The sequence below is a fragment of the Neomonachus schauinslandi genome, chromosome 10 (assembly GCF_002201575.2).
Source record: "Neomonachus schauinslandi chromosome 10, ASM220157v2, whole genome shotgun sequence".
In the NCBI taxonomy this organism is placed as follows: Eukaryota; Metazoa; Chordata; class Mammalia; order Carnivora; family Phocidae; genus Neomonachus; species Neomonachus schauinslandi.
Window position 1 is genome coordinate 53,850,612 of NC_058412.1, and position 18,816 is coordinate 53,869,427.

Consider the following 18,816-nt stretch of genomic DNA (forward strand, 5'->3'; position numbering starts at 1 on the left):
GTATGTTTCCTGAACTTTGAGGACAACCATTATTTTCTAGAATCCATTATTACTGATAAGAAGTCTCATATACATCTCATTGTCTTCTCTTTGTTGATAAGTATTTTTTAATCTCTGGAATTTTTTAGGATGGTTTTAATCCTTGGAATGCTTATCATTTGGATGTGTCTAGATAGTAGACTTTTTCCATATACTCTACCCCCATAGTAGTAGTGTATCGTTATTTAGGGGAGTCAAATCTTCTGTTATTTCTTTGATAATTTATTTTCTAATGTTTCTGTTTTCTCCTGGAATGCCTTGTATTTTCTATCCTTGTCTTTTTGATCTATGCTCTAGTAGAGTTTATTTTTTTCTTTTCTTTTTTCTGGTAGAGTTTCTTTATCTTCCTGATGTCTAACTTAATCTTCAGATGATTTCATTTTATTGTTAAACTCTATCAATGATTCTTTTTTTGGGTTCTTTTTTTAAAATAAAGTTTTATTGAAACACAGCCACATTTGTTTATGTATTCTCTATGGCTGTTTTCAAGTGACAATGGCAAAGTTGAGTAGTTGTGGCAGATATCATAATATCCTAAAAGCTGAAAATATTTACGCTCTGGCCCTTTGTAGGAAATGTTTGCTGACCTCCGTCTTAGAAGATATGGAGGGGCGGGTGGGAGGGGAGAACATTCTTAATGTACAGGAAAACACTTCTTCCCTATTTCTGTCGCATGTAGGGACCTTCACAGGGACAGCTGCTGGCCTCTCAAAAATGAAAATAATCCTTTTTTTTCCCTCTCAACTTCCTATCAAAAATCCCTTTTTGAAATCCAGCCTGGGTAGCTCCTAACTTCTTCATCCTTACTTACCTCCTTTTGAATAAAATCCTTCCCTCCACTAATAATCCTCATTTGTTTTTCCCTGAATACCAAAAACTCTACCCTGACTCAGCTCATTCCAATTGACAGCTCTTTCTACTGTTTACTGCAAACTGTTTATCACTAACAACCCAGAATTCACACCAAAGGAGTCTTCTTTAGGAGAGATGTGTAAAGAGGAGGCTCATAGCTTGGTCAAAACTATATAATTTGCTCCTGTTAAATAATGAGTTGTTTGATGGTGGTTACAAGGGAAGGCTCACCTACAGCTCACCTTTATACACTCCCAGTCTTTTCATGTGAATTCAGAACTCTCCATGGCATCTTCTCTTCTTGTATGTAACCTCACAGAGATGACTGCCCACTCCCCTCACATGGGTGTCAGATGGAAAATCTCTGCTCTCAGGCTTCCTTCAGGGGATATCCACTTCCAAGGGCCTCTGCCCCTTCCAGTCAGAATGCCTGAAGGACATTTCTCATTCCTCTCACAGCATTTGTCTTTGCCACATGTGTTTGGTGTTTGCATTTGTATATATATGCATATATATATATATATATATATATATATAGTTTTTTAAAGTAATTTTTAGTATATTTTTTAGTAATTTCTTGGTTTCAAAAGTGAATTTTGTTCATTGCAAGGAAAGTTAAAATACAAAACTGTATAAATAAGGGGCGCCTGGGTGGCTCAGTTGGTTAAGCGACTGCCTTCGGCTCAGGTCATGATCCTGGAGTCCCTGGATCGAGTCCCGCATGGGGGTCCCTGCTCGGCAGGGAGCCTGCTTCTCCCTCTGACCCTCCCCCCTCTCATGTGCTCTCTGTCTCTCTCATTCTCTCTGTCTCAGATAAATAAATAAAATCTTTAAAAAAAAAAAAAAAAACTGTATAAATAAGAAAAAATCAGCTATAATCTCATATGCAGAGGTAACCAGTATTAACATTTCACTATGTAAATTTGTAATTATTATTCTGTTAGTATGTATGTGAATCTTTACATATGGATATGCATATACACAAAATTATTAAACCCAATTTTGGTTTAGAGTTTATACTTAGTTTTGTATATCTTTTCATTTAGTGCTACATCCTGTGTTCTTGCTTTTGGGTTTATACTCCTATACACTGCTTTGTACTTGAATAATTGTTTTCCTGGGGGAAACCAGGCTTTTCAGTCATATCATAAATTCCTTGAGTGCAAGGATAGTTTTTCCTTTTTTATCCCCTTCTCCTTTCCTCACCTCCATTCCCATTCCTACCAGCAACCAGTGTCATTTAGTAGTAAAGAATGAGTGTTTGGTAAATATTTTCTGAGTATAGTTGAATGGAATGATGTGTGATGCACCCATAGGAGGAAACCCGAGTGCCTGATCTTCCTCTCTTGTTCTTGCCACACAGAGAAAGTCACAGCTTGAAACGAGCCGTGAATGGTTCTTTGGCGGAGCTCACAGCAATACACCTGCTGAGTTACGAGCCCAATGAATCATTTGCCTGGTTATCTTGCTAGTCATGCTGAACTGAATGCCACTTTTCAAACCCAGCAGGTCCAAACCAAGGCTCTTTCTTTGCTTTGGTTTTGAGTTAGTGTTTTTTTTCTGCAAATTGTCTCCCTATCTCGTTTTAAAAATCTGTAATAATGGACTTACAAAAATAGTATTCAAAGAATACTTCACCACTCTTGCTTTTCTAATAACAGTTTCATTACATATTGCCAAGTAAATTAGATTTGGCCTCTTGTTTTATTTATACATAAAACCAAGCAAAGATATCAGCCATGGGATAAATTAATAACAAGGCATAACCCTGCCAGATATTTCCTTTGGGGGACAAACCAAACAACAAAACAACCCTGCTAACACTTGTCCTTATCTATTTCATTACATGCTTTGGCAAGTCTCAATAGCCTGCTTGTTTAACTGACCTAATGGTTTTGTTTATGTTTTTTTTTTTTTTAATTTATTGCTTTGCAAAAGTTAATGTCCCTTTGTTTTAGCATCCAAATTTCTTTCTTATGTCCCAGTCTTCCTTACAGATCCCCCCTCCTCCCCATTCCTTAGATGAGGAACTGCAAGGGTCACTGAAATTAATGAAAAACACAATCGTAACAACATGAAACTAGAGGCCCAATTTGGCTCTAAGGGGCTCCATTTAGGTGTATCACGTTGCATTATATGATGTAAGGGCTTCATATGGGTTAATCAAAATGTAACCTCAACTCTTACTCAAATCACCTGTTGGACTGCTGTTTGCAGAGGTTGAGCCTTCCTGCTGCTGGTGGGTCTGTAATGCATTTAGCTAATAATAATCCCTTCCATTTGGGAGAGTGCCTTCTACTTTTCAAAGCTCTTTCACCTCTGTTATCTCATTTTATCCTAACAGCCCTGGGAAACATTTCCCATTTTACGGATGAGGAAACCCAGAAGAAATTGACTTGCTCATGGTCACACCACCAGTTTCTCCAGTCTTTCTGTCTCCCAACTATTAAAAATAAGTCACTAAAGTTTAGGCATCTCTTTAGTGTTTCTTCTTAACACCACTCAGTACATTTTCTTATAGTTAAAAAAAAAAGGCAATCATATTAAAATGTTGCCTGTGATTTTATATTAAAAATTGAGTTCCCATTTCAAGTGTCATATCCCACAATCTGTAGTTTAAAGACACCAAAAGCTGGAAAGAAATTTTTTTTTAAGATTTTATTTATTTATTCATGAGAGATAGAGAGAAAGAGAGGCAGAGGGAGAAGCAGGCTCCCCAAGGAGCAGGGAGCCTGATGTGGGACTCAATCCCAGGACCCTGGGATCATGACCTGAGCTGAAGGCAGACGCCCAACCATCTGAGCCACCCAGGCACCCTGGAAAGAAATGTAAACATCACCTAGTCCATACCCTGGCCTCTCAGTCCCTATATTCAAACTGTCATAGACTGGGACAGTTTGAGAGTGACTGACCTCAATTCTATTGGAACATTTTTGCCATATCCTGACTTTGTATAGGCTTTCTCTGGTTCAACTATCCTTTTAGTAAGAAATTTCTATTAGAACTTACCCAAATCCTTTCCTCTGGAATTTGAGCCACTTTTACCTTATTCTGTTCTCAATGCAATTTGTAAACCACTCTTCTTTTATCCAGTACCGGATTCTGATTCTCATCCCACTCTTCTCCCCAAATTTGAATTTTTGCATTGGATAAGGATGATTTATGACCTAAAGGAGGTGGACATCCTGGAACTTACTTTTCTGATAAAAGTATAGATTCTCTAACAAAAGACATGAAAATTTTGGCAGTAGGTTGGGAGCCAAAGTAAAGGCAAACTATCGTCTCTTTGGGGCCAAGTATCTTGGGTCTCAATTTCAAAGAATTCAGAGGCACTTACGTGTACTCTCAGGAGTAGGAGTTTGAGATGGCCCTAGCCACATGCAAGCTTCCCTGTGGTTAAACTAAGCTGCAGAGCTGTGCATTGTATGTAACTCATACAATCTCATTTCCCTTTTTACGTTTATTTCCCTTTTGTCATCCTCTGGCCTCTAATAAACTCTTGTTTAACTGCTTTCTACCTCACATCAGCTGTGCTGCAGGAAATTCAGGAAAAGGTTGTGTCCATGCTTGGGACAGAACGTTAAAGAGGGAGAAGCTTCTAAGGTTACCATCTAAGGTTAACATAGTTGAGCTAGATAGTCAAGAGAGGGCTGCATTTTAGATGTGAGAGACAAAGTTGAGTGGTCTGATCACCTGTCCCTGTTGCAGAGCATCCCTCCATTGCTCATCTTAAAGGATCTACATTATATTTTTCTGAAGATGGTAATAGATTTTTTTTGCATAAAGAACCTTATTCTTAGCCCAAATTACAAATTTATTGAGTGTTCAACCTATGCAATATATATGAAGATTCAAAGAATCACGTGATACTTTTTCTGCCCTCAAAGAGCTAAAAATCAACAGGTGAATAAGCCCTAAACTTCAGTGACTATGATGTTAAGTGCAGCAGGGAGGTACAAGGTCCTTTGAGAAGCCACACAATAAAAGGATCACTTTCAGGTGCTGATAGGGGGAAAGCAGGGCAAGGCTCCCAGTACTGGTAATATTTGAATTGGGCCTGAAGGGTCGGGAATTTCTAGCGGAGGAAATGGCATAGGCAAAAACAGAGGCAGGACATCTTCAGGATTCAAAGAGGAACATGTAAGGATTTATGTAAGAGAACAATGGGAGAAGAATTTGGATATCAAGATTGATACCAGATCATGGATGTCATGGGAGGACGTCAAGGAAGTTGTTTGCATGCCAGTGTCAGTAACTCCCACATCATTCATTCACTTGCTGGTATACATGGTGAATTCCAAACTTAGTGGCTGATTCAGGAGTATTATGCTGTGGGTAGTAGAGTAGAAAGAATATGGGCTCTGCAGTCAGACAGACTGAGTGAAAATCCTGTGCCTGCTGCTTGCTGCTGTGTGACTTTGGCCAAGTTACATACAACCCTTCTGGGCCTCAGTTTATACTTCCATAAAATGGGGGGATATTTAAAAAATGCCCTCATATGGCTATTGTGAGGATTAAATAAGGCAACACATGAAAAGTGCAAGATACAGCAGGCATGTAAAAATATTTGAATTCATTTTTATCCTTTTTCTGGGAATTGGCAGAGTATTACCCAGAGTCCCTGCAAGCTTTCCCATAGGTACCCACAATCCTGGGAAGAAACAGTTTAATCTTTATCTATTACCTTACCTGCAGCTTAGCTTGGCTTCTACCTAATAGCCCAGAGACGTATGGTTGTATATTTCAGAGTAGGGGGCGGATAAAGTATAGTCCCACAGCAGAAACTCAGCTGGTTGCCTGTTTTTCTATGGCTTGGGAACTAAGAATAGTTTTTAATAATTGAAAAAAAATCAAAAGATTTTGTGGCATGTTAAAACTACACAAAATTCAAATTTCAATGCCCATAAATGAAGTTTTGTCAAAACACAGCCAGCCACATTTATTTGTTTATATATTATCTGTATGACTGCTTTCTGCTTATACTGGCAGAGTTGAGTGGTTGCAGTAGAGATCATATGCTCTTCAAAGCCTATAATATTGATTATCTGACCCTTTACAGAAACACATGGCAAACCCTCTTCCAAGAGTTTGGTGAATTTATACAGTATGAACACTGGTTAAAGAATAGTAGGAAATTCTTAGTGTGTCCATTTTAGATCTTATTAAGTTTGCCCAAAGAAATTTTATGCTGTGCATACTTTCCAGAATGAGTTTCCAATGCCCCCAAGCTCAAACTGCTTACTGTCCACTCTCCATGGGATCATCATAGAGACAGGTAAAAGGAGTATTTGACCCATTATGTTATTTTAATCTGTAAAGCTGGACCTGAAGTTTTAGTAGTAGAGAAAACTTTGTTGTGAAGTTTAAATGAACAGTTTATTTAAACTTTTAAAACATCAAAAGTTAGAAAACAGCTAAGGCAGAAGAAAAATAAAAAGCCCTCTTGCTTTCTAAATTGAATTCAAGCTCTGAGAGGCATTAAATCAATCAGTTAATAAACTTTAATATTTTATTAAGAAAAACCTCCAGTGTTCGCTATTATTCATAAATGGAATGACCTATTTAGAAAAGAGAAGGTCCTCTGGCTCCAGAGCTATGAGACAAAATCAGGTGGGCATTTTCTGAGATGGTACACATGATATTTCTACTTTGGGGAGGGTTGGGTGAAGTGAGCTTTATGATTGCATCCAACTTGAAGATCCTGGAACTTTATTTATTGAACACTTATTATTTGATGTTTTTATTCCCATTGTTTTTAAACATTGGTCATATAACAGAAACCTTTTTAAAGGAAGTTATGTTTAACAAATGCTCATGCAAGGATGAAGAGAAGCAAAGAGGGAGTAGATGTAATCTGACCTTCCAAACTCAAAGTGGTTGCAGATCCTCATAGAATAGGTGTATATATATCTCTTTTGGTACTTTGAACCACTGAATTCATACCTTGGTTCTTTATGAAATGCATGGAAGATTTCTTTGTTTCTTCATTTCTTTCTTTTTTAGTAGTCCTTACAAAGAATTCCTAATTCCATGGAAGTAGGAAGTGAACCAAAACCAAAACCAAAAAACCAAAACCAAACAAAACCCCTAAAGTAGTATCCCAGAAGTCTAGCCTAAGAACTTCTTTAGTATAGACTGATTTGTTTGGTTCTGGGGTGGATGTAATTTACCTTGGGTTTGATATGTTAATTGTTACTTCATGGGCTACTTCCAACATTATAATCAGGTGCACCTGGAATAAAAAAAAGGATTTGTGTTGGGAGATAAGACATTTGGGTCTAGTCCTAGTCTATGATATGATAGACTATGTCTCCTTCATTGTCTCCCTTAATGACTGTAGGTCTTGCTCTCCTTATCTACCTAATGGAGTAGTAGACAAGACAGTTTGAATGGTCTCCCCATACTATAATTTGAAAATCAATTATTTTGGGAAAAAGTTTTGACAAGCATGAAATGTCATTATGTGGGCTTATCTAGGGATGCTGGGCTTCTATGATGAGCACTCACAGCTTTGTATTAATTCTGCCACACACTCAGTGCATCATTTTTTGGTTTGCTTTTAAAATTAATCCATTGAAAGATACATGAGACCTGTAGCTCTCCTGGGAGGAGATGGCTCAATGTATTAATATTATTCTGATGGGATGGGCTGGTGAGAGCAAGACATGGGTTTTAAAGTCATGGAAACATTGCATTTTTGTTGCATTCCTATGTAGGAAGGACAAACATTTCTTTTTCTTCAAATGGTGTTTATGTTATTCACTAGAAACATGATTGATAACATACAAGCGGGAGGCAATAGTGTATTTACTTGAGACCCATACAAAGTATTCCCACATGGAGAAATATCCTATAATACAACCATTAAGGTTGGCTTGACCAAAGTGTTCCTTTTCCTCCAAGGAAAAATATATCTTTTAATAACTGAATAATTCATCTATTTTGATTCTTCAGACTAGATTATGACCTGAAGTTACTGCAGTACTACAGGAAATCAAGTTTGATTTTGTAATATAGTCAAATGAGTACTTTAGAGTGCTATGCCTGAGATCAATAAGGAAGCAGTAACTACATTTACTGTCATATGATGATATTGATGTAAAAACATAATGGTCAAAATTATAAAATCAATTTCATAATTTAATCAGAAATGTTTATTGATACTGTTAAAGTTGAATTCAATAGTTTCTGGTATGTAGTTAATTTCCTACCTGTCAGAAAAATGTATTGAAATGTTCTTTCTTGAAAATGATTGGAGTTAATTCAGTAGAGAAAACAGCAAAGTTTCATGCTAATAGATAGAGATTTCTTCTCTCTTCAACCCTTGGTGGTGAATGCTGGAAGCTTTTGGTTTGGATCTTTTAAAAAGGAAACCAGGAAATATCCATCAGCCACCCAGGTGGTTGGGATGGTCACCATCTAAAATATAATCGAGTGTCTTCTTAGGATAAAGACACAGTTTTAACTTTATTGTAAGACTGCAGAAATGAATAGGCAACATATGTATAGGGGTGTGAGAGGTGTGTAAGTCTTCAATAGACCCCTATGAAATGATATCTAGTTAAAAAAATAAATGAGGAGAAAGAGAAAGTTTGAGAGACTGGAATTCTCTGATGGTTTTACTTTGCCACTCGCTACTAGTTTTGATCTTTATTCACATTAAGTTAAAAGTATCTTAATTGAAGCAAATGCCACTTAAGGGAATGTGTATAAGTTTGACTTGTATGTTTGAAATGGTGCTCTTGCAGATTATGAGAATCTGTCTAGCCCATCCAATTTAAATGAGATGAAGACCAAATTCTAAAGATTTAGAAGTTCATTCAGATGTGTGAAAAATATGTATGTCGTGAAAACTAACACAATTTTGAAATTCAGCATGATTCTAGAAATTAGCATTTTCTTCACAAAACCTCATAATAGTTCCTCATTGTGTAGTCAGTGAAGTTAAGTTTCCTTGTACAGGCATTCAATTGTCACTATCTGACCAAACTATTTTCTGGCTCATCTTATTCTTTTACCATACTTTCCATTTTGGTCAAACTTGCCTTTGAACTTTCCTGTAAGTGCCCATGCTCTTTTCTTTGTCAGTTATTATTCTATGCCATGTTGTCTTCTTAGCACTTTTGATACTGATACATGTCCTATTCTGCCTTATACTTAACATCTTTTTTTTGGTGTGTGTGTCTTGCCTCGCCAATTAGACTCTAAGATCTCTGGGGGCTGGTACTAGGACCTATATCCTCCAGAACATTAAGCCATTGCACACATAGTAGTTGTTCAGAGAGTGTTTGGCCAACGGAATTTTCTATGAAATTGTTAAGATTAGAGTTCCCAGAGGCAGCATTTTGGAATGCAGCCAAATTCATTCTTTGGGTGTGCTTCAATTCATTGCAATGAATCAGAATGGAAAATCATTCTTAATTAGAATCATAAAATTTCTGCACAAGATGGAACTGCAGGTCTCATTGTAAAAATGAGACAATGAATGCCCAGAAAGTTCTCAAAGGTATTTAGCATTAGACTCACCATCAGACTTCAGATCTCTTGACACCTGTCTACTCCTCTTTTTACTGCACCACAGTGACTACTGAGGAACTAATTCTAATTATCTACTAATGAAAAGGGGAGACAGGTTGCTTTAAAAATGAACCAAATCCATTGAGGATAAGGTGAGGCTCCAGAAGTTTTAAGAATTGATGACAGAAGATAACCAAGAAGCTTTATTTGCATTGCTAGTTACTAATTTTTGATCTTTGGGTATAAAATATTCTTATCAGAACAAACGAAGCCAACAGTTCAGCAAAGCACAAAGCTAAACCACCGAAAAAGATATCCTGAGTGTATTTTGAAACACAATTCACAATTCACAATTCTAACTCTAGGCATGCATGGGATCTGCCTTTAGGTTCTTCCCCCTTTTCTCTATAATTGGGCTGCTCCTTATCTCTCTGGGCATATCCTCCTTCCTGGAAGATGGATTTTTCATTTGTCTTGTTGTTCTTCTAATGTCAAATACTCGAAGATTCAAGTCTAAGTTTTTATATTAAGTGTCAACTGAGACTCTGCCTATACCAAAAGAAAAGGATATATTTAGGCATGAACAAATTAGTACATAAGGAATTATGAGGGTATACTTAATGCTAGTGTGAGTCTGTCTACAGAACTTACATGTTTCAGCAAAACTAACTATAAGCAAATTCTGTTTTCCTATTAACTCTCGTATATGTTTCTGTAGGTAATAAACACCTAATTATCTGGGTTAAGATGACAAAGCAGAATATTTTGGGACATTGATGCACACATGTAATGTGTAAAATATAAAAACTATTAGAGCACTTTTATGATATAATATCTAATATTCATTGAATGCTTACTATATGTTGGCCCTATCAGTGCTGTATATGTCTCATTTAATCATCACAATAACCTTACAATAACTATATTGTGATCAGCACTTAAATAAGCTTTAGACTATGGGATTTGAAGTTAGAGATATCTGAGTTTAACTCCCACTTCCTCCATTTACTAGCTGTGAGACCTTAAGCAATTTTCTTTTTTTTTTTTTTAAAGATTTTATTTATTTATTTGAGAGAGAGAATGAGAGACAGAGAGCACGAGAGGGAAGAGGGTCAGAGGGAGAAGCAGACCCCCAGCTGAGCAGGGAGCCCAACGCGGGACTCGATCCCGGGACTCCAGGATCATGACCTGAGCTGAAGGCAGTCGCTTAACCAACTGAGCCACCCAGGCGCCCTTAAGCAAATTTCTTAACTCTTCTAAATCTTTGTTTTTTTTTTCAGCTGCAAAAATGAGAAGGAGAATAACACGCAGCTCATGGGATTAAAAGTATTAAAATAGAGAATGCCTATAAAGTGTTTAGCAAAACCCCAAGTACATTGTGGGTGCTCAATAACGGTTAGCAAGTTTTGTTTACTATTATTACAAACGAGGAAACTGAGTTTTAAAGGAGTTAAATGACTTGTCCAAGGCCACACAGCAAATAAGTGGAAGAACCGAAATTTAAACTCAGCTCTCTACAAGTTTCAGTGTCTGGGAGAATATTGCAGTGGCTCAAGAAATAGGTGGTCAGTGGAGATGAAACAGAAAAGAAAGAATATATTCCTCTGAGACATATTATGACAAAAAAGATGATTGACAAGCTGTAACATAGAGGGAGAATGGTCATGAATGACCTCAAGTTTTAAAATTTGGACTAATGGAAAATGGAGGGAGCTGTTGGTGCTCTTGGACTGGAGTCCAGGAGGCTAGAATCTGCTGCTGCTGAACTGCCAATGAGGAGTTGCCTCAGCTGTAACAAGAACCATGTACGAGGGGCTGCCTGTTTTGGGGCTCTAGAGGTTATAGTCCCCCTGCCCGTGCTGCTGCCCTACCACCAGAAACTCTTAGCAGCCAATGTGCTGTTGAAATCAGAAGCTGAGAAAAACATTGCTTCTGTCTTTCCACCCACTTCCTAACCTTCCAGCAGTTCCTCCACCTGGCACGGGTATCTGGGAATTGTAGTTTGCGGCGTTCCAGCTCCAGCAAAACAGAGCAGAGTATAGAAGGGCAGGTTGTGGGGCTGTGAAGCAAATGATAAATCACCAGCATGGGAGGAAACATTAAAAGAATTAGGAGCTTCTGGAGGAAGAAATGGTTTTAGAGAAAATAAGTTGTTTTTGTTGTGGATAACATATCACAGAGAAAAGTAAATGCTTCTGCTCTTAGAAATGCATTAAAAATAGGATACATTATTTGTTGGAGACCTGTAAAAGTTAATTAAATTCCACTACCTATGATCATATTCTAACATTAGGGGAAAAGCTAAATGAAGTAAAATATAATAAATATTATAACTGGGTATTATTTATGTATCAGCCTCCCCATATTTCTCCTGTTATCAGGTGCTATGTAACAGAATTACATTTTCATTCACCCATAGACCTCTAATAATTAGAAGAAGTGACTTGAATGAGGAAGATCTGTAGGTGCATGAACTATAGTTTGTTCTATTTCCTTTTTATAACATAACATAGAGTATTTTTAGGGAATGGAACATTGATTTTTTGGCATGAAAACTTCTCAAGCTACAAGATTTTATCTAAACTTGGTGGTAAATCCCTTGACTTTTTTCCCTGTACCCTAGAAGACAATATGGAGAACTACTGATCACTTCCTGAGTATTTCTTTTTTTCTGGGTCCAGTCCTTCTTACCCTACTTACTTTCCTCCCCTTTCTTTGTTCAGTTAAAACAGAAGGCACCTGTGTCATGAGACTTTTAGGAAGTTCTGTAAGCAGACTAGGAATGCTCTTCGAAAATTTCCCACATGCAACTCTCTCTTTACCTACAAAGGAGAGGCCTGTATGATCACATTCAGAACTTAAGCTGAAAGGTTATCATTTAAAAAAAAATAATTTGCCTATCACATTTTTATTATTTTTTTTATTGTGTTCAATTAGCCACTATATAGTACATCATTAGTTTTTGATGTAGTGTTCAATGACTCATTAGTTGCATATAACACCCAGTGCTCTTCACAACATGTGCCCTCCTTAATACCCATCACCCTGTTACCCCATCCTCCCATCCCCCTCCTCTCTGAAACCCTCGGTTTGTTTCCCGGGATCCACAGTCTCTCATGGTTCATCTCCCTCTCTGATTTCTCTACCTAGGTAGAGCTGTGGGACAAGTTTTGGTGGTTGGGGTGTAAATAGATTCCTGGCCTCTGAAATCTGCATGAGATTCTCTTTGTTTCTTTCCTCCCTTTTTGGTCAGATGCAGAAGATTTAATGGGGGCTTCAATCAGAACCACTTACTAGGTACAGCCTGAATCCCTGAGTCTTACCTGGAGCAGAGCTGGCCAACCTACATCAGTAGAAAATACTGTTTTGAGGTTAAGTAGCTGATAAGTATCATTATCATCATCATCATCATCATCATCAATCATCATCACAACAAGTCTTACAGACCTAATATATACACACATCTTGAAGCAAGATGCATTTGATTACCTGGGGAATTTAGCCTTAAAGAGATGAGGTAGTTTACTTAAAGACCCAGAGCTAGTAAATGGCAAACCTAGGTTTGCATTACTAGACTTAAATTAATTTAACCAACAATCTGATTGCCACCATTAACCCATAATTTGTTAACCATTAGCCATTAACTTGTCATCTGATCGCCACCATGGCTCTGGAAGCAGGATACCTGGAGATGTTTTAGGTCAGTTAGGAAAACTTACAGATTGCTCCTGAGATGAGATGCACCTGACAGGTATCAGGCAGGAGAGGAGCAACCTTTGTAAGAGAGTTCTGGCTGTTTCTTCAGCCTGCATTTATCACCTTTCAACCCTAATAACTTCCATTGAAGGGAATCAACTACATTTTTACCATTTCCAACTGCACCCAGCCTAATAAGACCAAGCCCTACCTCTTATGTTGCCACAAAATCCAAAATAGGGATCCCAAGGATGCAGTCAAAGAAGGTCAGGGCCAGTTCTTGAACCTGATGCACTGGATAGAGTTAAGAAGAAAGGACAAGGGAGACAGTCTCCTGCTTCAAGAATTCTCAAATTGGATCTGAATTTTCCACTGGATAAGTTTAGAAAGTCCCCTCATTTTTTCTGAGATGAAAGAAACATAAAGAAGAGGCAATGTGTGTTTCTTCCTTTGTTCTTTAAACTTTATGGCTTATCTAAACATCTGATTTAAACTGGTATAAGAGAACAAGTAAATAAAAATGGCCATTGTTTAGATTATAGCTCATTGGTATTAGATTTATCACTTTTGATTCTTTTCAGCTTCTAGCTCTGGGTTTCTACTTCTCATTTTTGTTCCAGCCCCTTTGGCTTTAGCTATTTCTTTGAGGACTGCTTTAGGTTCTTTAAACTTCAGCTTTGCACCCAACTCTCAATATCTTTGTTCATTCTCTGTTTTTGGAAGTAAATTCCTTCCTCTAGAATGGCTCAGTGGTGTTGCCCACCACCCTCATTACACCCCCCTCTGTAGAAAATTGCAGAATTTTCTTGAAAAGGAATGAGGATTAAGACAATAGAGCACTATTAAACATAAGACTCTGTGGCCTTAAAACAGGTTCAGATTTAAGTTCTTCCTTATCTGCCAGAACCTGTATCATTTGTCACAGACTTAGAGCAAATGACTATACTCTTCAGATTCCATTAGCAATATGGAACAGGGGCTCAGCCAGAAGCTACTGCCTTTATCCTCGCTCTCCAAGTCAAGCTCACTCTTTACTGATGGTGATATTTGGAACTTGATGGGACACCAGATGTTCCAGCAGCCTTTCCTTAATGTGAAGCTTCTATGATCAGAAAGCTGAGTGGCTATATTTGCATATGAAACTGTTTTCTATGGCAGTGCTGGGAATATTAAGTGGTGATATTCCATGGAGCTCTGGAGGCTTGTGTCCTTAGCAATGATTTAAGAAGACCTGTTGCAAATGACTACAGCTGAATTGGCAAGCTGTGCAGCCGATGGCCTTGATGTGGTCCTTAGGAGTGTTTCTCAAGCCAGCTAGCACTTATGGCCCTGAATTATTCTTATTTCTTCCAAGATAGGTTAAAATAAGGGCAAGGCCCTACCCTACAGGAACTTACAGTCTAGTTGTATAGGTAAGACATACACTCAGGAACATTGCAAGGTGACATATAAACAAGGTGAAAAAGTAAGACAGACTATTTATGTAGGCACTGAAGGGATTGAAGGTGAAGCCAAAGTTATTTTGCTTGTTTTCTGTTCTATTTTCTTGAAAATCTCCCAATAAAGTAAAAAGAGAGGCATTTCACCATTCCTTGTTTGTATCTAATTTCCAGACAAGTTAGTTGTGATTTTCCAAAGCCGACAATACACCAAATGTGATTTGCTTTACATATAGTGGTTTATTAAGATGCAATGGTGAAAAATGAACCATGCTTTCTTTATTAGGGAATTCAAATGGTACTTATATGACATAAACCCTTCAGAATGTCCAGTGCCTGTTCCACCTTAGAATTTTGGACAGTCTTTAAATCTTTAGTGCTTGAAGGCATCAAAAGTCACCATTTAAATTTTTTTCTACCTTTATTTATCTGTACATATGTTATTAGAATTTACATTCTTTTTATTTTTATTTATGTATTTTTTAAAAAAGATTTTATTTATTTATTTGACAGAGAGAGAGACAGCGAGAGAGGGAACACAAGCAGGGGGAGTGGGAGAGGAGAAGCAGGCTTCCTGCTGAGCAGGGCTCGATCCCAGGACCCTGGGACCGTGACCTGAGCCGAAGGCAGATGCTTAATGACTGAGCCACCCAGGTGCCCCAGTTTACATTCTTTTTAGAGGTCTTTATTTTGTTGAAGAATCCAAAGTGGCTAAAAGGTTATTCAGACTAAATTTCTTATGGTCAATTTGATTGGATTGACAAGTATCAAGCAACCTGAAAATACTGGCTTTAATGAATTTTTGGACTGCAATTCTGCTATAATCTTGGAATTTGCTTTTTTCAGACCCTAGACATGAATGCTATAGAGAAAACACAAGGAATACATGGCCCATACACCAGATATAGACATAGGAATGAGGTACAGTGCAAAAACGCTGCTCAGGTTCTGAAACAATGAGGAATTCTTTTGAGGGATTGTAGACAATGTGGAGAAACAGTTACCAAAGCCACAGGAATGCCAGGCCTAAAGCTCAGGCTACAGAATCTGAGTTTAAAGAGATGATGATGGATTACCCAATTCTTTCCTAAGACCCCTCTCAGAATCCCATGGTGAATGAAGCCCTGGTCAACACGTTTTTCACAAGGTCGAAGTGGTAACTGAGAATGAACAAAGAGGGGGAATAAAGTTGAAACTAGAACTAAAGAGCATGAACTATGAAGATGGGCTCAGTTCCTTAATCTTTTAAAGATACTTTCCAGGTGGATCGACTGAGCTGTGTAGCATTTCCAAACATGTAGATAAATCTCCTCATCTATCATGATGTCACCAATGACCCTAAAAATCTGCAGTCCATGGTTCATCACGAAAACATTTCATGGATGCTTATTATCTTCTGTGAAGGAAGGTAAACTTAGGTTTTTGGAATTTGGGGCTTGCTCATTATGAGCTCAGGCTGATGTGCAAGTGTGTTTGAATTCAGACTTCAGCATGAGGATGTTTGAGTATAAAACTACAAGGTTCTTTATTAAATTTAAAATCGTGGGTTATGTGTTGAACGGCCTGCATTCCATCCCATTGTTTAAATTCATCAAATAGTCACTCTGGAATTATTTCTAACAATTGGGATGACTTCATTTGTGTTTGTTTTCCCTTTCTATTAATCCATGACAAACTGTGAAATTTGCCATTTTTACCATAACCAGGCCATGAAATTTGTCATCTCTCTCTGTAATTTACATGGAGCCTTGGCTATAGATACATTTCAGACAGGATGATTGCTTTCCATCTGACACAGATGACAGAACAAAGGAGGGATACACATAGAATAGAACACAAACAAATTCAGAACAGACATCAGGAAGGGCTTTTCCCCCCCTTTTTTCTTTAATGCTGTAAAGTCTGCTAAAATGTGCCGACTGCCTCCCAGGGAGAAAGGTTGATGGGACAAACTAAGGCACTATTGTCAAATCCAAGGAACAATGAAATGACACTCCAGGGAGAGGGGAGAGCTTAAAAGAAGAGATGTCTTGACAAACTAGAATGGTTGGAAGGATGTGGTAGGAAATCATGTGAGTAATGTGGTCAGGAGATATTTGGAGATGGAGTTTCAGAGGCAAGCCACCATAACAGTACAAGAGTTTTAAAGCTTGTTCACAAGCTATTGTTCATGGGATGGTGAATTTCCTCTTTTCTTTCCACTCCCTCTTCTCTAAAATTGAACATAAATTAGTTTCTTCCATGTCAAATGGATGAAAAGTCCTCTGAACAATTTGTGTTAAAAATTAGACTGGATGTTTTGCAAGGAAGCTCTGTTTCTGATGATCCTCTTCTTGGTTAGGAGAAAGGAAAGAAAGAAAAATGTTTTCACTATCCATTTGTCTATTTGCAAAATACAGCATCTTCCTTGAACTGTTGACTCTGGCCAGATAGGTTAGCAACAGCTAACCAACCACTGAAGAGTAAGGTCATCAAGCCAAGTGGATGTGCTCTTTCTCCACTGTAGATATACCTGGCGTTGTGATTTCTTCTGAAGGAAGAGAAATGTGGCTTTGTTTGAGGGTGGATATGGGGTAGAATAGAAGGTGTTGGGAAGGAGGAGACATCTAGACAATAGCTTGCCCTAGTATTTCCATCTCTCTCAGAGAGAGCAGTGGATATCACATAAGTGTGTGAGCCCCAGGTGACTGAAAGGGAATGATGCCATGGGGTCTCTCACAGTGCATTTAGGCATTATTCTCTACTGAGAGGACGCTTGTTTTCTAGGATCTAGAGGGATTTATTGAAAGTGGATTGCCACTTCTTTTTGGCTTAGATATAAAGTGGGAGGTGGTTATAGAGAATTATAATATATATAGAGAGAATTATAGTTGCTTTAACTAAATTGTAGTCCTCTTTGCTCATGGTGAATAAGGATTGTGTAGGAATAATATCAACCCATTGATAGTAGGAAATCTCAAGGGTGCATTTTTTTTTTTTATGGACTTTATTTCCTCTTCCACTTTCATTGCCATATCATTAGAAAATAGGAGTTTCTAATCCTCTCAATTTTGTCATTGTCACCAAAACCTCCTGCCACTGGCTTATTCTTATCTCCTTTCCACCTGTGGTAGAGCTCCCATTTTAACATAAACAAATGGCTGGTTTAAATGCTTATTTTGCAAATTATAGAGAAGAAAAAGAAGAATGCAAAGAATGCATCATGCAAAAATCTTCCTATACCCAGGAATAATCATTGTTAGAATGTTGATAAGCTTCCTTCCAGTTACTTGTTCTCTGCCCATATTTTTTACATAGTAGACTTCAAATTATATATGAAAATACAAATGATCTTCATTAGCTTAACATTTTATCATAAGTGTTTTCCTGTAACATTACAACCTCTTCAAAAGTGTAATTTTGATAGCTTTTATCTTATCCCATTAAGTAAATGCATCAACATTTTCTTTAGATTTTCTTGTGATTAAAACTTTCTTTTTGATTGCATCTATTTTTTGTGACTATAAATACTATAACAATCATTTTTGTGTATACATCTTTGCATGTGTTTCTGAGCAGGATAGATTTCTAAATAAGGAATGACTAGGTAAAAGCACATGGTTGTTTTAAAAGACACATTTTTACCAAATTGTATTCTGGAATTGTTGTACCAATTTACATTCATAACAGCTATCAATAACATTAGTAACAGCTAACCCTCACCAGCATTGAATATCTTCATTTTAAAAAAGTACCCTTACTTTGATAATTTTAAAAAGAAAAAAATGGTGCTGTCTGACATTGTACTTTCGTGATTGCCAATGAAGCTGAACTTTTTATACTTTCTTTATTTATCTATGATGGTATTGTGGCAGCCATGAGAAGATGCCTCCCAGAGGAGCATCATTGACTGAGGGCCCCAACTGCAGCACTTTGAAACCCATTGTCCTATTTACACTGGGGCCACACCACTGATGGCCTGCTCCTTACCAATGACTGAGTGTGGTGGGGATGCTAAAGCAGACCCATTCTTAGGAGACACAGAACTTCTTTGTTAGCAGGGTTGTTGCAGATGTAACTAGTTAAGATGAGGTCATACTGGAGGAGAATGGGCCTCTAATCCAAGATGACTGGTGTCCTTATATAAAGAATACCATATGAAGAGATAGATGCTTACAGAGGGAGGTGGAAGTGAGGACCCATAGAGAATGCTATCCATAGGCCAAGGAACACCTGAGACTACCAGAAGCTAGGGGACAAGCTGGAGCAGATCCTCTCCCACAGCCCTCAGAGA